Raw genomic sequence first — 25094 nt, 5'->3', positions numbered from 1 at the left:
TGGATGCATCGTTGAGACATTATTTCACCACCTGTCTTTCGAAAGGAAGTCGGTGAGGGTAAAGACCAAAGTATAGTCAGACTCCCCTTTATAAGCAAAATAAAAAAAATCTGTCAGTAGTCATGCTACCATTAATGATTTCCTGGAGCCATATGCCGACTTTACCAGAAATATCCACTCACTTCTCATATTCAACATACTATGCAGTTTCACACTACAGTGGTTCTACTCATACACCTGATGGGTGGCCACAACTGTAGAACCATGAAGACCCATGCAAGATACACAGCCAGCTTCTTACTGTTAGCTGAAAGGATGTATCTGGGGACAACCCCTTTAGCTAAAGATTGCACATGATCTGCACAACAGCAAAAAGGAAAATGTTCCAAATGATAGAAATAATTTTAAAAATGAAAGAATCACAACACTTTTGAGTGTTCATCCTCAGAGGAACAGTGTTTATACAAAGGCAGACCTGCTGCTTGAGGTATGTAAACTACAAGCTGCAGGTTACCTATGTGGCAAACTGTACAAGGTCACCTTACAATGTATATTGAGGAAATTCCACTCCCCAGCAGGGAGCTATGGGATATAATGGTCCCAGGAGACATGCATTACAGGGCTGCCATCCTAGTAGGTACTAAAGTGTCACTTGAAGTTTGAGCTTGCCATAACAAGCTGGACTTGCAGTCCAAATTAGGCTGATGTAGTGGTGCATCAGACATATTGCATAAACTTGAACAGAACTGCTGGGGAGAAGGAAGGAGCATCACAAGCTAGGTGGACTAGAGCCAGAAAACCATTCTATCACTAATAGGGCTGGGTGTACAACAGCCCCAAGAGACTCTTGCAATCCTAGGAGACCTTACTATGTTAGGCATGCCTGCTCTTAGTGGCAGAAAAAGGAGGAGCAGGTTCAGGCTGCCTTCCCTGTGGGGATGCTTAAGATAAGGAGGCAATGAACATTCACCTACAACAGGAAGATTGTGAAATAGATAATGTAGATAAAAACAAAAACAAAAAGCAAGACATGCAAATAATTTGTCAGAGAGCAGTCACCCATCCCTTTCTCTGTTCACTTTCTTTGGCCTCATTTTTCACCCTTCCTCTGCTGCCAGCTACCTAGAGCCAAGACAGGCAACAACATGGCCAGTATGAGAGGTCTCATTGCCAGAAAGAGTTCATCCTTTGTTTCATTTCTATTCTGTTTGGTGATAGGATTCCAAGATGATGTACCAAAATTAAAAACAACACAAATGTCAGATGCAAACACCAAAATGGTAACAATATTTGCTTTGCTTCTTTCCGTGCTGTTCACTATAGGCAGTAGCTCTAACCTGTGGGTCAAGCAGAGGTCCTAATGAAATTGATAGGACAATACATTGTAAGTCACAGTGCAGTTTCTACTGATCTGGCAGGTTTTTGAGCTGTTGCTAAGAGCTGAACAAAACCTTTTATTCTTTTCATTCCTCATCCAGTCCTTCTATTATTGATGATTTGGCTATTTTGAATGTTTCACCTGCGCTCTAAATAGTTCTGTTTAAAATAGCATGACCCCAAACTCCAGAGATTTCAGTATGACTTGCATGCAGGTAAATACCATATTTGCAACCTATTTTTGAACTTAGCAAACTTAGTTTATTTGAACTTCAGAACAACAGCACTGGAAGCATATATTCCTCAAAAGTTTCTCTTTTTTGCTCTTGTCAGAAAGTGGCTGTTCTGCTTAAAGAGCAGTGACAAAGGGATGGCTGCTACCATGTAGATTTATCCCCCATTGTATTTAAGAAATCAGAATACCTGCACAAAGCCCAGTCACCTTCAAAAGGGAATGGAAGGAAAGTTAACCCTAAAATGGTATGTTCAGATGTGCATATCCATATAATGTTGCTTCCTGAGTGTTTTTAGGGTGGCACATGCTGAATGTCAAGAATTTTACTCCACCTTATATGGGCTTTTGCCAGGATTTTCTGCATCATAAGAGCAAGTTTTTATGCAGGGTTATATATTATGGGTGGATGACTGGATTTTGAAAGTGATATCTCCTAGTGCTATATAAACACTGCTGTCCTTATATAAAACCACATTGAACTTGTTGGAATTTCAGTATAGTGTCCTGCATTTCTGTTGCATCACTAGGTTCTGTTGAGGCTCTATTCACCCTCCTGATTACAAACTCTACACCTTTCTATCCCTGCATCCCTTCCAAATCTGCTCCAGAGTAATAGTGGGTGGTGCAGGGGACTGTAGGGTGAGGGATGAGTCTGATCATCCAACTGTGGGACAGACGTGGTTGGATTTTAGTTAAGGTGTGGAGGGGTCAGTCAACCTCTTAGACCAGGCTGGAAGATGCTTGGAAGCAATGTGAATTTTCCTGGGTAACTATAGGATACATACATTTTATGTGGAAGGGAGTGATCTAAAAATTCATACATTTATGAAGCTGTTAGAAATTAATAAAAATGAGTAGCAAGAAAAATACATTTAAAATTTAATCATAATTCTGTGAGGAAAATTAAAAGTCATAAAACCTTACATTATATCTGGTTTTAGATTTTTTTCTCCTTGTATGCCAACAGTGTTAACTAGAGCTGAATATAAGTGGTTTGGCCTTGTGTACATGAAGAAGGAATTTTTTATTGTTTATTGAACGTAATAGATATTGTGCAGAAGAAATTGTTCTTTGTACAATTAAAAGCACAGATCTGACAAACTGTTCAGCATGCATGAAGTTGTGCTGAACAGTTTGTGATTGCCTGCTGTTGCCAAAGCAAGTGTGACTGAGAAAAAACTAAACAAAAGCTTTCTGTAAGGTCCATCCATGGACACTTGGTTCACTTTTCCACCCACATTCTTTTCTCATTCATACCAGACCCCATATTATTTATCTGTTCTGTTTCTTCACTATTTTATGTTTCCAACCTCCTCTTCATCAGTGTAACTCTTTTGCTTTTCATCGTTCATTTCTGAATATGACAAGAGATGGGAAAAGTGGAAAGATGCAGAGACCTCAGAGTATAGAACAATCAAACAATCAACATTGAAAATTGAAGCATCAATGTGATGGAAAATTAACTGTTCTAAAAATAACATGATAGCATTCACCTGTAACAGTATAATGTGCACATTTCGTTTATCAGAGTCTTATAAATCACATTACAAGCTTCATTGTGCTAAAGAAAAAGATAGTTTCTATCTTAAGTACTTTATTACTTAAGCCAGGGGTGGGGAACCATTGGGCTTCCAGATGTTGTTGAGACAATGCTGGTTGACTGCAGTCAAGTTCAGGCTGCTCTATGATGTCTTAGCAGTAATATGTACTACTGAACGCTGGTGGAATTTATACATTTTTGACACAGGATAACTGTGCTAGTAATGTTCAGTTCATCCAAATGCCCACTCCCTGTTTCTCCCAGTCATTTCCAGCAAGATATTCAGCAGGGAGACATAAAGCTTCATGTTTTCCTAAGTGAGGCTCTGCTTCCTTCAAAGCTGTTTTAACTGAATCAACTTGCTATCCAAAGCAGGACCTAAACCAGAACTTGTTTTCAGTTCACACCCCTAGTCATAATTATTCCAAACTTAGGTACACTTTGCAGTGCTGACATAGTCCAATCCACTTGAATGAAAAGTCTGCTTATGCTCTTTGATGATACTGACATCAAGAGCACTGGACTAGGTGTGTTATTGGCCCAATCCTGCAGGATCACCTTGGCTGTGAGTCCTGGAAGATCTGCTCCCTGCTTTGCAGGCCTTTTCCCACCTCACATGAGTGAGCAGGGCCCTGACGGACTCCAGTTACAAAGAGCTGTGAGTGGAGGGGGGACTCTTCCCATCGTTTGGACCCCCTGGGAAACTCAACAAACCTGCTGCATCTGGAACTGGGTGTGGAGCAGGCTTCTTCAAACTTGACCCTCCAGATGTATTTGGCCTACAATTCCCATGATCCCTAGCTAGCAGGACCATTGGTCAGGGATGATGGAAATTGTAGTCTCAAAACATCTGGAGGGCCGAGTTTGAGGAAGCCTGGTGTGGAGAGTGCAGCTGAATGGGACACAGCTGTGGACAGCCTGAGGGAGTACCATCCACCTTGGGCCTGCCCATAAAAAGCAAGTCTAGCGTGAGAGACTAGGGTGATGTCCTCTTCTCATTGTGATACTTTTGTGGGTGAGCTGAGAGTTTGTTTGGACCCTGGGTGAAGAGAACCTGGAAGCTGATTGGGAGAGTGTGTCGGAAAATGAATTGATGTTTCTATTAATGTAACTTTTTATATGTAACTGTGTATTTTGTAATATTTTGTTTAAGTTTACTGTTGTGTACACCACTTAGATAATTTTTTTAATAGATTAAGTTGTTTAGAAATTAAATAATGAATCACCTTATATTTTAAGTTCCCACAGCTCAAGAAAGTCGGGAGTGCAGAACAGTGTTCATTGTGAAATGTTTCATCTTTTTGCTTAGTTTAATGTTTGTTTCCATATTTGTTCTTCATGCTTTTAATAATGCAGGAACCATTTACTAGATTTTGGTACTCCTTGTTCCTAAACTTGTGCACTTAAAATCTTTACAGGTACAACTTCATTTTTCTTTTGCTGCAGGGACTGTAAAGTTGTATGCAGTGATGCACAGCAAATGTAAATTTTTCCAGTATGACTTAAGAAAAGTGTTTAGAAATTCAGGCCGTACCAAGAATTTATCTGTAGCAGTTTTGAAGCCTAGTTCTTCAATTTAAGGAAAAGTTATGCTTATTTATAGAAAAATAATGAACTCAAGAGTTATCCTCTTTTGAAATAGTAAGCTTACCAAATAAGGGGGTAAAATAGAAATTTTAAAGAAGACCTTTATAAATTGTTTTACTACTTTATAGAGTATGGGTCAGCATCTGCTAATTTATGTCTAAATCTTTTCACAAATAGCTTGTGCAGACTTTCATCTTGCATCTTGTTTTGATTAGTGTCACATGTTTGCTTTCATAATGTGGAAGTAACTGGGTACTTTTTTTTCTTTATAAAGGGGTACTTATTTCTGTGCCAGGAACCATTTCTTGGTTCCTTCCAAATATTTTGCATTAAAATTTCCACCAACCCTGGCCATTTGGCCATGTTGGCTGGAGCTGATGGGAACTGTGGTCCAGTACTTCAGGAGGGCCCCAGATAGGGTAGACTGCCTTTGTAATGCCTCCTACATTTGTCCTGCATGTCAAAGGCTACATTGTATCCACAACTGCTGCGTTTCTGATTGGAGCTGCCTTTCTAATTGATTATAAATTTGTTCTTATTCTTTTTCTTGATTACGCTTTAACTATGGTATGTGTGTAAACATCCCTCTATGCATATAGGTATGTAGAATTCATTGAGAGCTTTTTAAAAAATGCCTTAAGAGAGAATATTATGAAAATGATATACAGGTGGTACATAACACCAGTCAAGCTAGCAAAAATCTACCATGTGTCTGATAATAAATGTTGGAAATGTAAGGAAAATGAAGGTACATTCTTTCACCTTTGGTGGACGTGCCCAAGGATTAAGGCTTTCTGGGAGATGATCTATAATGAAATGAAAAAGGTATTTAAATATACCTTTCTGAAGAAACCAGAGGCCTTTCTCCTGGGCATGGTTGGCCAATTGGTGCCAAAGAAGGATAGAACTTTCTTTATGTATGCTACAACAGCAGCAAGAATACTTATTGCAAAGTATTGGAAGACACAAGATCTACCCACCCTGGAAGAATGGCAGATGAAGGTGATGGACTATATGGAACTGGCGGAAATGACTGGCAGAATCCGAGACCAGGGAGAAGAGTTGGTGGAAGAAGATTGGAAGAAATTTAAAGACTATTTACAGAAATATTGCAAAATTAATGAATGTTAGAATGATGTCGGAATGAAGTTAAGTGGTTTTAGCAGCAATGTTACAAAGGAGTATGTAAAAATGGATTGTTAACAGGTGAGAATGTAAAGTTATAATATATTAAGATAAAGGATTAAGATAAAAACAAAGAGTGAAAGGATTTGCTGAATTAACTAACTGAACTGGAATACAAAAAAGGGAGGTGTGAGGAGGTCAGGGAAACAAGTAAATGAAAGACAAGACATTGAAAGATTGATTTGTTTTTATTTTTCTGTATTTTGTATTTTCTCTTTTTTTCTTTCTTTTTCTTATTTTTGTAACTTTTTCTGAAACTTCAATAAATATCATTTTTAAAAAAAGAGAGCTTTTTAAAAAATGCCCTTAGTCCTAAGAGGAGTACCGTATATATGGATGTGAATATAAGAAGAGCCCTGTTGGGATTAGACTAGGGGTGGAGAACCTCTGGCCTGTGGGCCAGTCTTGGCCTGCAAGGGGGTCCATGAGGACATTTTCCCCAAACCATGTCTGCCTGCTCGTCAGTCAACATCACTGGTGTCGTTAGCTAATAGACAGGAGGACAGGGTTTAATCCTGCATTGTGTCCTCTTCTCAGCAGGGAACAGGATTGTGTAGCCAAGGCAGCAGAATTTAATCCCTGCTCATCAACTGATCTAATCTCAATTCATTTAGCTTTGCTATGCTTGCTGCAGTACAAAGAAGAAATTGTAGACAGCATAGTGCTATGCAATTATATATGACTGACCTAACAAGGAGACATGTTACAGTTTTCAAAACCATTTAATGATATAGAAATCTTGATCTTGTGTATGGTGCCTCACAAGGCCAGATTGTTGTTCCATATTGGTTCTGAAGTGAAATATTAACACTAGTGGGAAATACACATGTAACCTGAGTTTCTTCAGGGTAGGAATCATCCTATTGGGGAAAATACTTGTGTGAATCCATCACTAGGCAAACAGTAAAATTGTTTAAATAACGTGATCAAACAAATGAATATGGCACAAGCTTACAATTGGTGAACAGCTGACTCTGGCTTTGATAAACAGACTTTGTAGCTAGCAAACAGTGATCCAAGGATTAATCAACTGAAAGTGTTAGTAAGAGAAATGTTCTGTTTAAGGAGCAGGCTATTTTTCCTGTATTTCCCCCCACTGATGACAGATTATCATGTCATTCTTACAACAACCTTAAAATATTTTAATACAAATGCATTTTGCAGTACCGTTTCATATTAATTGTCAGCAGATGTGTTTACTGATTTTAGTGCAAACATAAGTTCACTGTAAATTTTTAATGACAAGTTTTTTCTTATGACATGCAGTTCACTTTAAATTTGAAAAACAGCAAAAACGTTGACAGATGGCAAACTTAGAACTAAACAAAAGAATGAGGGGGGACTGATTTATCCATTTCTTTGCTATGTATTGATCTTTAACTAAAAAAACATTCTATAGTTTCTAGGTAGGAGGAGAGTGGATTGAATGGTATTATCGAATTATATTTATAGGCTGACAGGTTTCAGTGTTCTCTTTCAGACAAGATTTTGCACAGATATAGATGAAAAATAACTTAAGTTTAGTGAACTGTTTAAGACTATCTGGTGTAAGGAGAATGGATGTGCTTTATCAGGGCTGATACATCTGGGCAGAGACTACAGAACTATGGTTCTTCATTTGCATAATTGCTGTAGGCTTAGGATCCTTGGATGTATGGATTCTTGGATTCAGTTTCCAATTGGAAACCAAATGGTCTGCAGTTCTGGAATCATGTGCAAGTTAAGCACCTATGCTCTGATTAATCTTACTGTTAAAAGAGTAAAGCATTGCCAGTTCAAAACAGAAGTGACTTGAACTTAAGAATGCAATTTTGGGCTCAAGTGTTCATGACATCTTTTAAGGAGTAAAGTTCACTGTCCATTAAGTTCCCATTTATGTATAAGTTGCTGGACCATAGTAACAAGACATTATGGGTGGTATTCAGTTAAGTTTTACTCAAGTAGACACACCGAACTTAGTTGCCTTCATGACATCATCATTCTCATGACTTTCAGTAAGTTTACTCTGCTTCTCTCCTGCGTGCGAAGACAGGCTCTGGTGGATTGAGTAAAGACTAATAGGGGCGTCCAACGGTCAAGAAGGCTGTTTTTGTATGTGTTGTAGGGGCGGGGCAGATGAGACTCATCAATCTAAGATGGTAGCCCATCTACGAGAAGGAAACCTGCAACCAAGCTGGTGCCAAATGTATTGCTCTGCTTTCCTCTGGACCACATCAGGGAGGCTGAGCATGGAAGGACCGTCATATACACTGCTCAGGCTGGCTTTTGTCCTGGGAAGGTCACTTTGCTGCTGCTAACGTAGTGATTTGACTTCACACCCAGAGGCACACTCCATTGTCTCTCGAGACAGACAAATGCAAATTACTTCTGTCATTTCTCTATAAAACTATTAATATTGATCATTTTAAGGGTCTTAACACTCACCACATCCAATAATAAGGCTTAACTTGTCTTACACTTTGTACTGTGGGTGAGAAAGAGCTATTTATCTATTGTATACATTTCATTTCAGTGGACTACCAGATAGCTAAAGAAAAAGGATTGATTGGATCCAGACCTCACATCCAGTGAACAGAAATGCTCCTTCCATGCCCAGAAGGTGTTTGATAAGGCATTGGGATCCAATGTGGATGGGAGGTGACTTTTCCCAATGCCCCCTTTCCTTACAGCAGCCTATGCACTCTGAAAATCAACTTTGGAGGGTATTCCAACTGTCAGGAGCAAATTTTCAAAGAGCACAGTTGGAGGGGAGAATCAACAAAAGTTTACTCCTCCCTTCTACCAGTGGGAGCATCCTCCGGACAAAATTCTTCTCAGGGAACACTCCTGCTGGATTCAACCCACCATGTCCTTTTCTAAAAGAAAAACTAAATTTTATCTTTTTTAAAAAATCCCCATTGTAATAGATTTAGGAGGAAAGAAACCACACCTTTTTAGGAGGAAGGGGACTTATTTTGCAATTATTGGCAAAATGTATACATAGCAAAGGACCAGTTTCCTGTCATTGTCAATTGAGAGGCTGTTGTGGTTGCCTTATTTATCCACATCTTTCAGAAAAGTTCTTCCCCACTTTGAATTCTTCAGTGTTACTTCTCTCTAGATCACCAGAGCTCCAGAAAAGTAGATGGTACCATCTAGGAGAAGCTCTAAAATTTTTCCACATTGGATACCAAGAGTGCTAGGTGATGTACAGAAGATCTAATTCTAGGATGCTTTTGGCCAGTTTTGAGGGTTTAATTTCTCTTGTTCTAGTTTCTTCAAGCCACTGTTCTTTCTTAAATCTGACCCCACTCCCCACCCCTGTTTCAGTGTCATGAATTCTCCTTTTTCATAGAACCATTTCATTTCCTAAACTCTTCCTTCCACCCCCAGATTTCCTTCCATTTTTGAAACATTTTAGCTGCACCAACATGAAGCATTATAGGTATTAAGAAAATTGATTAGAAATTTTGAATATAATAATGGAGAAATTTATGTTCAATTGCCTGTGGTGGCAAATCACTTGCTGCCGGGGGTAATAGTCAGTATACTAAAGTCTTGCAGCAGAAATGGATTGGAGGGTCCTGAACCATGAATGTTTCAGAAACAATAAGGAACTTAGGTTAAACAGAGCAGGAAAAGTCTGTTTATATTTGATTTATAATTAGATGGTAATATATAAGCAGTCATATTTAGTGTAGTATTAGACTGAAAATGGAAAGCAAAAACCTTTGAACGCCATTCCTGATTCTGCCACTTGCTGAGCTAATTGTCTTGAGCTAGTGATCAGTTAATGCTGAGCTAATGATCAGTTAACTATTCTTTGAATTAGCTTTTTCCAAGGACCCAGCAAGCTATTTTACCTTTTGATTATATAGTCAAAGGACCCGTTAAAAGTGAAGTACTTTTGAAATGCTTTCAGTTTAGACACTGTTTCACATTCATATTAAAATGAATCCTGATGCCAGTTTAAATTAGGTCATTATGTGTCATGCCTCGATGATAACATTATTTAAAACTTTGTCTATACTTTGATTTAGTCACAGGTTAGTGCGTCATTGAATTGGACATGAAACAGGTGCCCCACACTGCTTACTCCAAGGATGGGAAACCTGTGACCCTTCAAGATGCTGCTGCTCTACAGTTCCATCATCCCTGACCATTGACCATGTGGGCTGGTAGCTGTTGGAGTCTGATAACATCTCAGGGTCATAGGTTCCCATTCCTGGTCTTATACCAGAAGCATCTGAGAATTGGTATAGGTAGCATTAGAAGTTGAATATTTATTCTTCAAATTGTACTGCTTAAAAACATACAGATTTGTAAGTATTATTATTCCACTTAATTAGCATATTTTTTTGTTTTTCCTGGTGTCTCTTCCCTACACCCATTTATTAACTGCACCCGACATGAACGTTGGTTGGTGTATCAGATCTGTTAGGTGGTAATATAAACAAGCCCTTAGCGATGTGCATTACATGGTATTTATTGGTCCTCATTTAGCAATTGAGTATCCTAAATTTAAGGGTAAAGCCGTTTTATAAAAACACCCTTCCCATTATTAGTCGCCTGCTGTTTTGTTTTTAAAGCCTTCTTTTAACTTAATGTGTTCTTATTTTAAAATACAGAAGTTTACAATGCATAGGATTCTAGAAAGAAGTTTTTTTGTAACTTTTTCAAGTTGCTTTTGTAAATGTGTTTGTAGTTTTGTTATTTTACAAACTGAATGTGATAGTTGGGTTATCAGTCCTTTTAACACTGCATATTTAATGCTATCTACCATCAAGCTGTTGTTTTACACCTTTGGCAAAGAGCAACTTTTTACCTTTTTCTTTGCATTTAGGTTAGGTTTCTAGCCCTGTCCGCAGTTTGCAATGGTGAACAGGTGCAGGACATTGTGTTTCATAGTATTCTGAAAATCATTTCCACAGTAATTTGCTGCTCATGATTGAGCAAACTGCAGGGAGCTTTGCTGCAGGGCTATATTTCAGTGGTCCATCACATGTTTTGCATGCAGAAGATCTTTAAGTTCAATCCCTAGCATCTCCAGGTTGAGTGTGGAAATACAAAAACCCGGAGAGCTCCTGCAAGTCAGTGTAGGGACTACTGAGCTATATAGACCCCAGTGTAAGGCAGCTTCTCATGTTCACTTTCACCATTGTATTAAGAGCCCCAGATTTGTAAATGATTGTCTCACATTTGCATCAGCTATGTTTTTTCTGCTGCCACGGAACCCTGGGCGACAGAGCATGTTAGTTGTACCGAGGAGAACTCTTAAACACATGAAAGTACAGTAGGCAAGCAAAAACATTGTGTCCAAACTAAGATCATTGTTAAAAATCTGGAACAGGAATGCAAACTAGAAACTTCTCTCTGTTATTATAGGAGTAACAGAGGTCGACAGAAGGGATTTCATAGTTACAGAGGAAGTGCTAGAAAGAATATAAAGAGGATTAATCCCTAAAGATGACTCAAGCGCAGCATTTTGGTAGAATCTTTGGCACCTGATGGTACAAGAGCTCTCTCCCAATCTGGGCATTCCTCCTCAGGTTAGCTGTCAAGTTTGCATTGTGAGCTTCTATAAGTCTTTGAGTATGTGAGAAATGTGAAGAAAAGAGATCAGAATAAACTGGATTCTTGCAAAGAAACAAATAAAAGAGAAGAGGTAGAGACAGGCCGTATAATTAAAATATATAATGGGTTTCCTTTAAAATTAAGAGAGTGTGTGTATTTTTATTATTTTATAGTTTGTATTAAGTAGTTGTCAAATGTTTTACTGAGCAGCTTTTGAAGAGATGAAGATCATGGAGACTTGTCATCATATATACCTTCACCAAGAACCATTGTAGGCTAACAGCCCTAGTCTTTGAACTAATGAATTCTAGTATCTGTGTTCTAGATTTAAATCACGAAGTGATGTGCAATGCACCACATAAATCCGTTTTAGCAGTGCTCTTTCACTATCCACCTCTTTTGGTTTGATCATTTTATATTCTAATTTGAATTAAAATGCATATGCTCAGACCTCATTTGCAATGCTGCTGAACTCTTATCCTCAACTTGCATTTAAACTGTATGCTAAGCCTTCATTTTTTAACACAGTGCTTTTACATCAGTTACTATAGTTTCACAGCTAACTATAATTGACACTTTTGGTCTCTTTTCTTGGTGTATTTTAAGCATGGGTTTGACTGTAATAAATTATGCCTTTAAAATTTGATGTTGCCATTGTGTTAAAATCTTTGCTTTAATAGCTTTCATTAAATATTGAAGTGCAGTAAATATTACTTTGTAAATAGTAACTGTGGTGTGGTTTTAAAGATTTGGCTGTTATTTCTACATTTCCCAGCTTTCAGATAAACAGCAATCGAGAGCAATTTGAATCTTGGCAAACAATTATAGGCAAATCAAGTGAGAAGAGTATATAATAAGGTAATTTGGGAAATATAACACATAAAAGCAGTTATTTGTACAGTCCAGGACAATATACCTTTAAAGGTTTAAAATTCAGCCTTGGTGTGAATGAAAACACAACTGAAATTCACTGATACTGTAGGCACAAAATCAGAGCAATCTTCTTCTTACTGGAAAAGCTAGATTTCTTAATTAAAAAAATAAAAACTTACCTAGCAGATGACTGAAGACAGGTTCTGGATTCTGTGTCTCCAAATACTGAGATACACTCTCCAGGTAGGAAGCTTTCTGTATTAGAAATGCATTCTGCACACTAGCTTTCACATTTCTTTTTCTCTACTGTGTCTGTCTCATTTGCTGGTGCTGCTTCATTTTGTTGCTGCTTGCTTCCAGTTTACTCCCAGTTATTCCAAATCCTTGGGTTCGCTCTCTAAATAGTACTTTGAATTCTTCTCTTAAGAGGCTAAGAAAAAGAGTGGTGGACTTTGCATCTTCTCAAACAATAGAGGCAAACACATCAATTCTGGTTAATTCAGATGTTCATTATTTATCAAACGTTAATTGAAGGCTTCAGCACTCAGTAAATCCCATTTGCTTTTGTCATGTGAATTCCAATACTGAAAACTTCTCTCTGTTCCAGAAAATCCGGTATATGGCAGTGCTGTACGTTGCGTTGAAGGGCAGGGTAACTGGACTCCAGGTTTTGCCTTAACTTTTCACCTGCATAGCCTGCTTTTGGTAGTGGCTGTTGAACAGTGTGCTCTTCTCTCCTTCTGTCAAACACAGATGTGAAATGCTGCTTGCGAACAGGGGAGAAACTCCCAAAGGGTGTAGTGTTGTGTCATATCTGAAGACAGTGAGCATGCATGGCATCAATGAGTTGCTTATATGAGCTATTCAAGTCAGGCACTGAACTGATAGGATGACGTTTCCATACATATTACACTAATTATTTCTTCTGATGGACAGCAATGTCTATTGGTAGGAAGAAAAATCAAATGATGCAATAAGGTTTGATAGGTCCGCCCTGTTTGAATGGCTTGCCACACCAGAAAACCTCCTATTATTAGTGAAATGGACAGTGATTTTAATGCAAGTATTGGAATGCCACTTTTATTCAAGTCTGACTTTTTTTTTGTAGCTAGCAGGTATTAAAGTGGATCTGAGAAGAGGAGCTACTGAAAATTTGCATTTAAAATAGATTTTTTTAAAATGAAGTAATTGGTTTATTTCAGAATATGTACCTTAAAAAAGATCCTTAACCATGTTTAATTGGAAGTTAATCCATTGATTTTTGTTATTGATGCTTGGGATTGTCAAGTAAATATGTCATTTTAGTCTCCTCCTCCCCAATTGAAATAGATTTCTAGCCCTTGAATACTTGTTTGGTTTAATTTTAAAATGAGACATTGCCATTTTACTACCACGTGAATAGTGCTCTTTTGAGGTTAGCAGGTGTTGAGCCCTTCCTGCTTAATGCATGCATAAAATGCCCCTGCGTTTTTTAGTCATATATATATATATATATATATATATATATATATGAGAAAAGTTACTTCAAAGTTAGGTTTGAGCATCCCTATTAAAAGACTAGTTATATCATTTTTAAAAATGTATGAGACACTTTATTTTATTAATCTTTCCTCTCGCACACTATGAATAGGGAAAATCATTGCTTGGGAAGAGGTGAGAAAAACAACGAAAATATAAGGGTTATCATATCCCTGGTGTTTATAAGTAATTCATCATTTTGTTGCAGTGCTGTTTTTTAACCAGCTCATCTCCTTTGGTTGGTTAGTTCATAGTTAATAATCACAGTTGATTTAACTCTGTCCTGCATCTTTCCAGTTGATAGGTTTCAGGAGTCATAATCAAAGGCAGAAACTTGGAGCCAGAGTAGGCAATGTGTGTTTCGCCTGTGTTTATGATACTGCGTTTAATTGTGTACCCTCATGAAAATAAACCCATGTGAAGACTGGGTTATTTTGGCAAACACCCTGTCTGAGCTCGCACAGTTCACACAGATATCTGCAGAGGTGTGTGTATGCACACACACACACACTGATCTTGGGGAAATCATGGAGGAAACATGATTAAGAAAACTTAAGAAAACATTCAGAGCTAGGAAATGTATTTGGTTCTTTAAGAGTGCCAGTACTTAAGAACCAAGTTTACTTGTTTCTGTGGGGTGACTCGAACACATGTTCGGCCTAACCTGAACCTGCCCTTTTCTGATGGCTGAACTGTGCCTTTCATATGGCTGAGTGAAAGAACTGTCAGGAAAGCAAATATTTTATTTATTTATTTGATTTCTATTTCATCTTTCCTTAAAGTAGATCATGGTGGCGACATACACTTTTTCTCCCCTCTCGTTTTATCCCCACAACAACCCTGTAAGGTAAGTTAGGCTGAGATTAGTTGGAATGAGCCACACAACAGTTTCCACTACTAACTTCCTAAATTACCTTCTCTTTAAGCTGGCAGAAGGCTGTGTCTTGCTCATAGACCTTACACAGAAGGGTCTGTTTAGGAGATTCAGTTGCTGGCATCACTTCGAGGCCAGTCTTCAAGGGGCAAGTGTTCTTGGCACCAGAAAAATTGATTTTGTGACTTAAAATGCATAGTAAAGTTTGGGCTTATGATTGTAAAAAAAATTATTGGAATGAATTTCAAAAAAGGAAACAGGAAAGTTGTAGAAGTCATTTAATTTTTTTCCTTTTTCCGACGCACCTTAAAAATATATCCTGAAAATGGTATTATAATTATGAGTTACCAGTAATTTTGTGTTGTGTTTGTAACAGATAGTGTATTTTAAATTTTGATGTGACATGAAGGGATGCCGAATGGGGCAGGTGGCATGTTTCTGTATGATATATATTTCGTTGAGATTCACTGCTGCTTGAGTAAAATGTTTTAGTTCTTTTGTCTTTGTGAATAGTTGCAGCTAAAATGAATAGAATAAGCTTCTCGCTTTTTTTGTTAGTCTTTGTTCTGTTGTGTTTTTTGGGGGGTATTGCTTCTGTATGGTAATTATTCATTATTTCAGTTGGAATAGTTCTACTCTGTGAACTGAATATGTGATTATCATTCAACTAAATTAAATCTGTCTTTAAAGCTGTAATTTGATCAGTCACTTTAGTCTCTTGCACATTATATTAGTTGTGTCTAAAGAGAACCAGTAAATGTTTGTAAAGATGTATGTGTCCTTTTTAGCACAATACTTTTGTTTTATTTTTAATTAGACATTAAGGTAAGATTGTTTAAGCTTGGTTCTTTTGTAAAAAAATCAAGCATTCCTTAAAAAAAATTATAATATAATTTTGTATTTGAAGCATCCATACCTCTTTTTAAAATTGGAAGAATAATCTGTGATAATAGTGAACAAGAACTTTGCTTTGCAAAATGGAAAGAAGCATGGAGTAAAGCAAAACAGACTGGAGAAGTAGCAATAGCGACATACATTAAGTAAAAAAAAATAAAAATGAAATTCCCCTACAGCCGATTCAATTATGAAGGGCCACCATCCTTCTAAGTGTTTCTTGTTACTTCTGATTGTATAGTTAATGTAACTTGCGAAGTGGAACTATTTAGAACCCACCAACCAAATGCATTTAGCTGCAGGCAACTTCAAATGTGTAGTGGAGCGCCCTATCTTCCTCTGCAGCTTGCAGACAAGGTTACACTGACACTACTCAGCTGCTCTTTCTTCATGAGTGAGGGATTTTACAGTATTTGGGCTGGAGCAGGGTGAGACTGTCATACAAGAGACCTCCAGGTAGCTCTCTTATCTTCTAGATGGCAGTTGACTGGGTGAGAAGCTGTGCACACATCTTTCATATGCTGCTTTTAGAATATGGGATGTCAGGTGTTGGGTGTGCAATTGCAAAGGATGCTACTCCAAAAGGACCACCAGCAGCTAAAAGTGAACTCCTAATTATTCCTTTGCAAGTAGGGCTCACTGATGGCTGCTGGGAGCAGGCCTCACTGAGAGACTGCGTAAGGGAGTTCTCCTTTGGGTACTCTGTAGTTCATCTGCTAGGTGCTGTTAGTGACCCGCCCCCCCCCCGTCCCTTTCTGGTTTGAATTCAAACTCCCTGCAGTCAGACTTTAATCAGCTGATTGGTGGTTGCCGTGAGCTCCTTTGAAGTTGGCACCTAATGTCATAATGGTGTCAGGTGATTGGTAGGTGTGTGGCTTTGCCTACTTGTCAAAGTTAACCCATGTGGGATGGTAAGAATCTGGCCCACCGGCTGAATCTAGCTTCCCACCACCATATTGGCAAACTACACCTTTGTGGCTTTGAGGAGCCAGTTGTGTTAGGAGCTTCTGAAAAGGAGGTAGATAAAATTGGCTTTTATTTTGTAACCAGATTCCATATATACCATGTATTATAAACTGCAGAAAAAAGAAGTTAAGGAATTCGGATTAGTGATATTGCCAACATTTGAAATTGGAAAGCTCCTAAAGGTGAACTTGAGGAATCTTTATGCCAATGCAAGCCAAGCACAAACTGGATGAAACGTAGGGCATGGCTCATAATGTGGGTGGCTGGGGAAACCCATAAATTATGATGATGATGTTCACCTTGGAATCAGGACTGCCTACCACCATCCCTGCCCTCCTAACCCCTAAAACCTAGCTGGTGATGGCAACAAGCCACATGGAGCTCTGGGTGTGTATATACCATTGTGCTTGACAATTGTTCTTAAGCTTTCTGGTGGTCTGGAAGCGGCATGTCCCAGGTTTCCTGGCACTGTGGTGCTGCCATTTCAGTGTTCTAGATACTAAGAGTAATGTAGGCGTTGCAGAAATTTTGCTTGAGATTGCTTAGTAAGTTTCAAGGGAAGAAAAGTGTTTGGTTGGGCAAGGCTCAGGTTCTTGTGGTGGTTGGATCCAGCATGCTGTTCTTACTGTGAAGAAGCAGGTGCTTATGGGGAGCCCTCAAGCAGGACATGAGTGCACTAGCCCTCCCTCCACTTGTGATTTCCAGGAGCTGGTATTAAGAGACATACTGAACCCAGAAATGGTGGTAGCACATGACCACCATGGCTAGTAGTTTAGGTTCCATCGTGTACATCTTTGGGAGAATAGCAGAGTCTAAACTTCAGAATGGGCTCCAAAACACTGGATTCTGAGTTTTGGAAAAATAATGTAGATTAGTCAAGGCCATTCTGAATTAAACTTGGGGGAGGATTTGCCATCACTATTTGAGATTCTAGCTGTGATGTCACTTTAACATTTTTTAAAAGATCAGTGGTATGAATGTCAGTCCTTTAATGAATTTTAATAACAGGATTATGTTGTTGGCAGGATTACAACTATGCATGTTCTATGTCCTTTTCTCTGACTGTTCTAGTTGCCATAACAACTTGATTGTACCATAGAATTTCCTGCTTGTAGTTAAGGTTTTTTCTGTACTGCTGTTATGGAATATGTGTATTTTAGGAATTTATCATTTATACCCATGCCCTCCAAGTGACAAGGTACACTGTTCATTCAAATAATGAAGTGGGTGGTCTATGTTGACTTGTATGGCAGAGAAAAGAGGACCGTTCACATAGAATGTGATTGTGCATAATAGGGGCTCATCAGGAAAGGAAAATACGGGTAGTTCCTTAAGAAGTAAAAAAAAAAAAACCAAACTGGAAAGACCAAACTGCACTCAATATGTGGCACCTTTATTTAAAATTTTGATGGGGTTCAGAAATATCTAAGGCAAACTAAAAAGGCTAACCAGTTCTTAGGAATCTAGGTACATAAGAAAGTGCCTTATACCAGCCAAAATAGTTGGCTATCTGATGTAGTACAGTGGTACTTCGGGTTACATACGCTTCAGGTTACATATGCTTCAGGTTACAGACTCCTCTAACCCAGAAATATTACCTTGGGTTAAGAACTTTGCTTCAGGATGAGAACAGAAATCGTGCTACGGCGGCAGCAGAAGGCCCCATTAGCTAAAGTGGTGCTTCAGGTTAAGAACAGTTTCAGGTTAAGAACAGATCTCTGGAACGAATTAAGTACTTAACCCGAGGTACCACTGTATTGTCTACATTGACTGGCAGTGGCTGTCCAGAGTCTTGGGCAGACTTCTTTCACATTGCCTGCTATCTGACACTTGTATGAATCTAAACTATTCTATATGAAAAATGTATGTTCCATCATTCTGTGATTGTGTCTTTCCTAAGCGTCAAGGCTTGAGAAATGCTTGGAAATCTTATTCAATCTGAACTTTTGCAGTATGATTACTTTATATTCTTATGCTTGCAATTAAATTTTTATAAATTCCCTGGAGTCTCTTCTGTCAGACAAGGTGGAATGTCCAAGCTGGAAAAGTTTAAATAAAAAATGTGGAAAAGAAATTACCATAATGTGGAAAAAGATGGTTTATTTGAAGATTTGCACAACAAATATTCATATTGCCTTTCAAGAACAAATACAGTTTTATCTTATTTTAAAAATGATCTGTAGAGTATAGATTTTTATTCTGGGTTCATGTGGAAGTGATGGTGTAGAACTGCATAATTACAGGAGTTGGTGAGTTTGTGTTGTTTTTTTAAAAAAACTATTCATGTACTAGCAATTTATTATCCCATCCCAAATCCAAAAGGCTAGATCTGAATTCTCATTTTGAACAAAGGAAAAATATTTCTGATCTTCTGTTGCTCTTTAAAGAATGAATTAGAGTTTTAATTAATGGAAGAATTGTATTCGCAGTTAATATAATTCTTGCCTTTAGAATTAGAGTATAATAGAATGGTACAGAACAATGATCTTTAAAGGTATTTATCATCCATTTCAAAGTGAATTGTGTTTGTTCAAGAGAATTACAAAATCCTGTTTTTAAAGAGTGCTACAATTTATGCCATCACAAATTTTCTAATCTCCCTGTCAGTTGCTACGTGACTTTCATATGCCTGACTGCTACTCTTGTCTATGTTAGAAAGGGATCTAGGGTACATCATCACATGGTCTTAAGGTGGGCTGGGGAAACTGTGGTCTGCAAGCCAATATTGGCCCACCCAGTGGTCCAGTTTGCACTGCATGCCCATTTTTCAAGCCACACCCAGCTGTCAATCAGCTGGTGTGGGAAGATGGGCAGGGTTCAATTCTGTGTTGGCAACTTGTGACTGTTCCCAGCAGAGAGCAAGCACCCTCAGCCAAACTGCAGGATTTAACTCCTACTTGAAAGCTGACTTAATATCACTTGATTGTAAGAAAGCCTCTAAGTGGTTTACAAAACCCCCCTCTAAAAACAAACATTAAAATTATTGATAAAAAATAAGGCTTTTTAAAATATTCAGAAGTTTATTAAAATCAGCAAGTGCTGGAAAGGAATAAAACACATGTAACATCTTCATATCTTGATAGGGTTGCTTAAAGAAAAACAATGTTAAGGAGGTGCCCAAAAGCACTGTTCGTTGTCTCCCATGTTACAGATGCCAGACTGGCTTCAATTAGGAGTTGGGCATTTAGTGTCACCAGTCCCATGCCGTGGAACACTCTTCCAGCAGAGGTTCAGCAAGCATTCCTGCTTTTGACTTCCAGGCACCTCTTGAAGACCTGGGTGACTGTTTCAAAAAAATTTGAGTAGCCAGTCATATTAAGAATTACTTTGTTTTCTTTGTAATCAGTCACAGGCAAGGCACTGAGGAGTCCCTTGGGAGGAAAGGTAAAGATGTTTCCCAGGAAATGCAAATTTTGATTTATCCGTGTTACTGGTGGTAGATGCTTGCTGGAGGGATGCCCCTTTGTTACTGTCCCTTGATTAAAAAAAGGTAAAGGTACCCCTGACCGTTAGGTCCAGTCGTGGTGAATACTAAATAAGGGTCTCTACTGACTTAAGTCAGTATTAAGACCAAACTGCGGGAGGTAGTGGAAGACAGGAGTGCCTGGCGTGCTCTGGTCCATGGGGTCACGAAGAGTCAGACACGACTAAACGACTAAACAACAACAACTTGCACTAGGTATGGTTGAGGTTCTAGGGACATTCACTCATTCATTCATTTATGGTATTTATATACCACTTAATTACTGAAGTCTTGAAGCATCATACTATGAACATCATACTATGGATAGAATCAATTACAATTAATCATAAAAACAGAAAAGTTCCTTAAAATGTCAGTTGGAAAGGAAAGTCTTTGTCAGGCACCTGAAGTTCAAGAGGGAGATGGGGTGTGGGCTGTCTAATCTCAGCTGCCTTATAAAAACAAAATAAACGAATCCAGCTAAAAAAAAAGTTTAAACCATAAGTGCCGGACTGTATTTAAAAAACACTATGCATGTGCTCACTATGCATCTGCGGGAGGTAGTGGAGGACAGAGGTGCCTGGCGTGCTCTGGTCCATGGGGTCACGAAGAGTCGGACACGACTAAACGACTAAACAACAACAACATGCATGTGCTCAGAGAAATGAGTGTGGTGCCATTGCAAAGAGTCAGAAGACTGGAGCTCAAGCTAAATATACTGATAATCAGGAAAATTCTAGGAATTCCTGTCAAATATTTTCTCCCCGGTAGCTGTAGCTGTTGCACACATGAGTTTCCTCACAATAACCTATACACATAATGGATCATGAAACTGCAATTTTGTTTTGTTTTTATAAGGTTTATAGTTGAAGGTATTACATTTATATCATTTTGTTTTATTATATGAAGCATATACCGTGTGACCCATTTTGAGCTTCTTATTGGAAGGAAAAGGTAACTCTTAAATATTCCTTCCAGCAATGAAAAATTGTTATTATTCTGATTTGTTTCTGTTCAGGAGAACAGAAGAGCTTTTTGTTTTGCTAATTAAAACTGACGTTGATCTTTTACCATTTTAAGAGATGCTCTTATCTATATAAACACCTTGTTGTATAATCTATTTTGAAGGTAGCCCAAGCGGGGGCAGACTGCTATAACAAAGTTTCTTCCGCTGAACCAAAGAACTATCTCGTTTGCAGATTTGCTTCTAGCAGTGGAAAAAATGTTGGTTTAGATTTAAAAATAAGACCAAAAATATTGGACAGCGTTTGCCACAATTCACAAACCATGCTGAAAGGAACAGTTTGTCCTTTAGTATTCAGCCAGGGCAGGGAATGTATTGAACAACTATTAATGGCGTTACAGGGAAACCTTGGGGTTTATAATGGACTATTTCACATTTTTGGAAGGATTTAGCATATAACATTTGGTAGAATGATGGTGTCATGTAGGCCATTAAAGGCTCATTAATTTTAAAATTAGTTAAAGGAGCTTTCAAATGACAACTATTCAGGCTTCTTGACAGTAAACAGGAGGTGCTGTGATGTTTGTGTTCCTGAGATATTTTCCTTCGAGTTATCCAACCTTTACTCATATACGAGAATGCTTTGTCTTGCTTTTCTTTTTTCATAACCAGCATAAATTGCTGAAAGGTAAGTACACTTAATGGAATTTAAAGAAGGTTAATACTTCCAGGGGCTTATATTGATGTATGTATGTTCAAGTAGTTCTATATTGCTTTATTAGGAAATATTCTTGCTTCACTGGGGCTTTGGTAACTCTTTTGAAGCAAGCCAGTTACTTAGTTTTTTTGAGAATATTTAGAAAATTTTGCTGAGATATATTATCTTAAAATAGGATTTATTCAAAGTTTTCCCCAACATTGCACAAACAACTATGCCCCCCCCCGGAAAAAAACCCTGTACTGTAGTTATTGAATTAAAAAGCAGGAAGAATAGACAGGAAGGGAAAATAACAGAAAGAAGGAAAGAGAGCGAGAGAGGCAGGAAGGATGAGGTAATAAGAGCGAGAAAGACATGGAACAATAAAATGGAGGAATTCAGGGACAGTTACCCAAAATATTTGCCTTGCGTAACCTATAGTATAATACTATGTGTAGTACTATGACCCCGCCTTTCCCCCACAAAAAACATAACTGAGGGACTGAGCCTCCTTCTATTATAACTGGGGACTAGGATATTCCCTCAGATAAAATTGTCATGTAAAGTATTTTGAAAGATCTGATTTTATTTACAAGGTAAAGGCTCTTCACACAATTGTTGCTTAAAAATACATCATTGTTGCCTGTGATAAGGCACTCATGTATTATTCAGAAAAATCCTGATCGTATAAATATATCCACTTTTCCATTAGTTTGTCTGGAGGCCTTGTGCCTCTTGGTCTACCTAGTTCAGTCTGTAAAACCTTGCAGTCTGTTGGTCCTAGCTGAGGCCTTATTTAATTCTGTGAGTGTCCTCTGAGATATTGCTTCCTGAAGAACTTGTTTTGAACTGAATCTTCCAGTGGTTTTCTAGAAGTTTTGTAATACAGGTCTCCTTTAAGGATTATTTTATGTATTTGTATGGTTTGTCTATCTATCCATCTGCACACGCCTGGTGGTTCACAGCATCTTAAATTCAAAAGCCTCACACAATTCTCATAAGATAAAAATAAAATTCTTACTCTTATGAAATAAGAATAAAAATTCTGACCAATATAAAACCTCCCAACAGTGGGGAACAGCAGCTAAATGTTTAGCATAAGCATAAAGCCCACAGGGCTTCTGGTAATAAGGTTTGAAATCTATTAAAATACCTGGGTGAATAAGAAGGTCTTGGTGCCTTAAGGGCATTAATGTAGATGTCAGGCAGGTATCTCTGGGCGAGGCATTCCCTAGATGTGTTGCCTCCACTGAAAAGCCCCATTCTCTGCCTCATCACAGTAGGTGTGGGAAGCTGGCGAAGTGTCTGATGAATCTTAATGCCCAGGCAGAAATCTTTTGGTTATTAAAATTATATCTCACCCCTTCCAAGGGATCTCAGGGTGACAAACAATAAAATAGCATAATAAAAATAAAAACACCACCACTACAATTAAATATCCCATCACCTAAATAATTTAGAGGGACTGTATCCAGCTAAGTCATGCTTGGAGTACCATTGAAATGAAAGGACCTAAGTCTTAATTGTAATGGGTCTCCTCCAACATTGGATGCAACTTAAGGTTAATAGGTGTATATGGCAAAAGATGTTCCTGTAAGTAGACTGGCCCAAGCCATTTAGGGTTTTAAAGCTTAGAACCAGTATTTTGAATTGATTCCAGAAATTGACTAAGAAGCCAGTGCAGGTGATGAAGTTCGGGTGTGATTTTATTGTAGTTATCTATCATTAGCCCAACCACTTCCTTATAAATTATTAAATTTGTATACTGCCTTATACCTGCAGGTCTTAGGGCGGTTCACAGGATTAAATCACAATATAAAAACACAAAATGCATAATAAAAATAATAAAAACAACCCAGTAAATGCCCCCCCGAAGTACTAGGAAGAACTACAGCTGCTGGAGTTTTTGGACTATTGGTTATGAAGATTGAAAAGAAACAGTATTATTGCTGGACAAAATGAACTAAATGATCCAGCAGGCACCTCTTATGTTCTTAAAGCTCTGCTACTGGTGGAAACAAGGTGAATATTAGGAGCTGAGTTAAGGTAAATACTGAAAGTATTGATTAACATTTATAACAGGAGTGGATGGTTATTAACTGTAGAGTATATTTTTCCTTGGTTAGTATTTTTTCATCCTTTTTGTGCTTCTGGGAATAGAGGGGACACTTTGACACATTTATTCTACCTAAAGGATGTGACTGAGCCTTGTAATTGAATAATTCATTTTCAGATCCCTTTGCTCACTTTTGCAAGATAGTGCCTCGTTTTTAAAACATTTATGAAGCCATTGTGTGCTCTGTGGATAGCTCCCCCTATTGCAAATTGCTTCATAAAGAAGTTCTGTACTACTTAACAAAATGCCATTCTTATTGTAGTTCTTTAGCTCTGTGTGACTTAGCTTTCCCCAAAATTGCCTTCATTCCTTTTGGTAAGAGAAAGCTGGACCTAAGAATGCCCCCTTTCCATCAGGCCACTTGTCCCTCAAACCTTATTCTTGTAGTGTCCAGTTCCTTTCTTAAAGATAGTCATACCAGTGAGACTATTATACAGCACAACTCTTTAGTTGGTGCATAAGTCTGCCCATTTCTTGATCAGGGAAATAGGGTTGAATAATACCTTAAAGCAGGGGTGTCCAAACATTTCTCAAAGAGGGCCACATCTGATGAAGTGAACATGTGTGAGGGCCGACCAAAGCTGTTGACCTTCTTTGGGGATTTTAGCCCAGGAAATAAACTGCCACAGGGGCCAGATTAAACCAACCGGTGGGCCAGACTAGGCCCCTGGGCCGGACTTTGGTCATGCCTGCTCTAAAGAATCTAGGGAGGTCAGTATCCTGCGCTGTCTTGGTTTTCAGCTGAGCTTTCTTAGTGGTTGGGTGGGGGGTAAGGAAGCAGAACGAAATTCCTAAATCATTCTTAGGCCATGGGTGGAAAGCTGCCTGTCACGTATCTCTGCTGCTCCCATAAAGGGCATAAGTAGAACAAGTGGCTAGTTAATGAAAATTGACAGAACAGATTTAGATTTTTTGCTACATTTCGGCTGCTTGCAGGTTTGATTACTGCCTCAAGTTTGGTCTCCTCAGCTTTCAGAATGAGGATCCATTCTTTGCTGCCTCTCTCTCAGGTAACTCAATTAATGATCTCAGTATAAAGATATTACCCTTGTTTACATTTACCACTGAGCCAAACTATGGCTGTTCAGGTCCCTGAAGAGGAGATTGTGGCAGCTTTTCTCCTCCCTATTTGTTTTGTTGCTGCACTTCATTCCACTGTCCTGAGCTAAGCCATGATTTTGACTTGAATGTTACCCAGACCTGATCTTCTGGTTTAGCTCTCCTGACAAACCACAAGCTGCAAGCCATATGA

The 25094-nt window shown here is 38.4% G+C and overlaps 2 protein-coding genes across 3 annotated transcripts in view; one reads left to right on the top strand and one right to left on the bottom strand.

Moving 5' to 3' along the window:
• The window catches only part of CHRM5 (cholinergic receptor muscarinic 5), a 68427-nt gene extending 55108 nt beyond the window's left edge, over positions 1 to 13319 (bottom strand). For both annotated transcript variants that reach the window (XM_053381999.1, XM_053381989.1), the window contains exon 1: positions 12530 to 13319. The gene's annotated coding sequence lies outside the window, so the exon portion shown is untranslated. The remainder of the gene's footprint in view (positions 1 to 12529) is intronic.
• The window catches only part of AVEN (apoptosis and caspase activation inhibitor), a 113151-nt gene that overhangs the window by 47554 nt on the left and 40503 nt on the right, over positions 1 to 25094 (top strand). The gene's annotated exons all lie outside the window — the stretch shown is intronic.

This window comes from Podarcis raffonei, chromosome 1 (genome assembly GCF_027172205.1).
Source record: "Podarcis raffonei isolate rPodRaf1 chromosome 1, rPodRaf1.pri, whole genome shotgun sequence".
NCBI classification, from domain to species: domain Eukaryota; kingdom Metazoa; phylum Chordata; class Lepidosauria; order Squamata; family Lacertidae; genus Podarcis; species Podarcis raffonei.
This window is presented reverse-complemented; position numbering and strand designations above follow the sequence as displayed.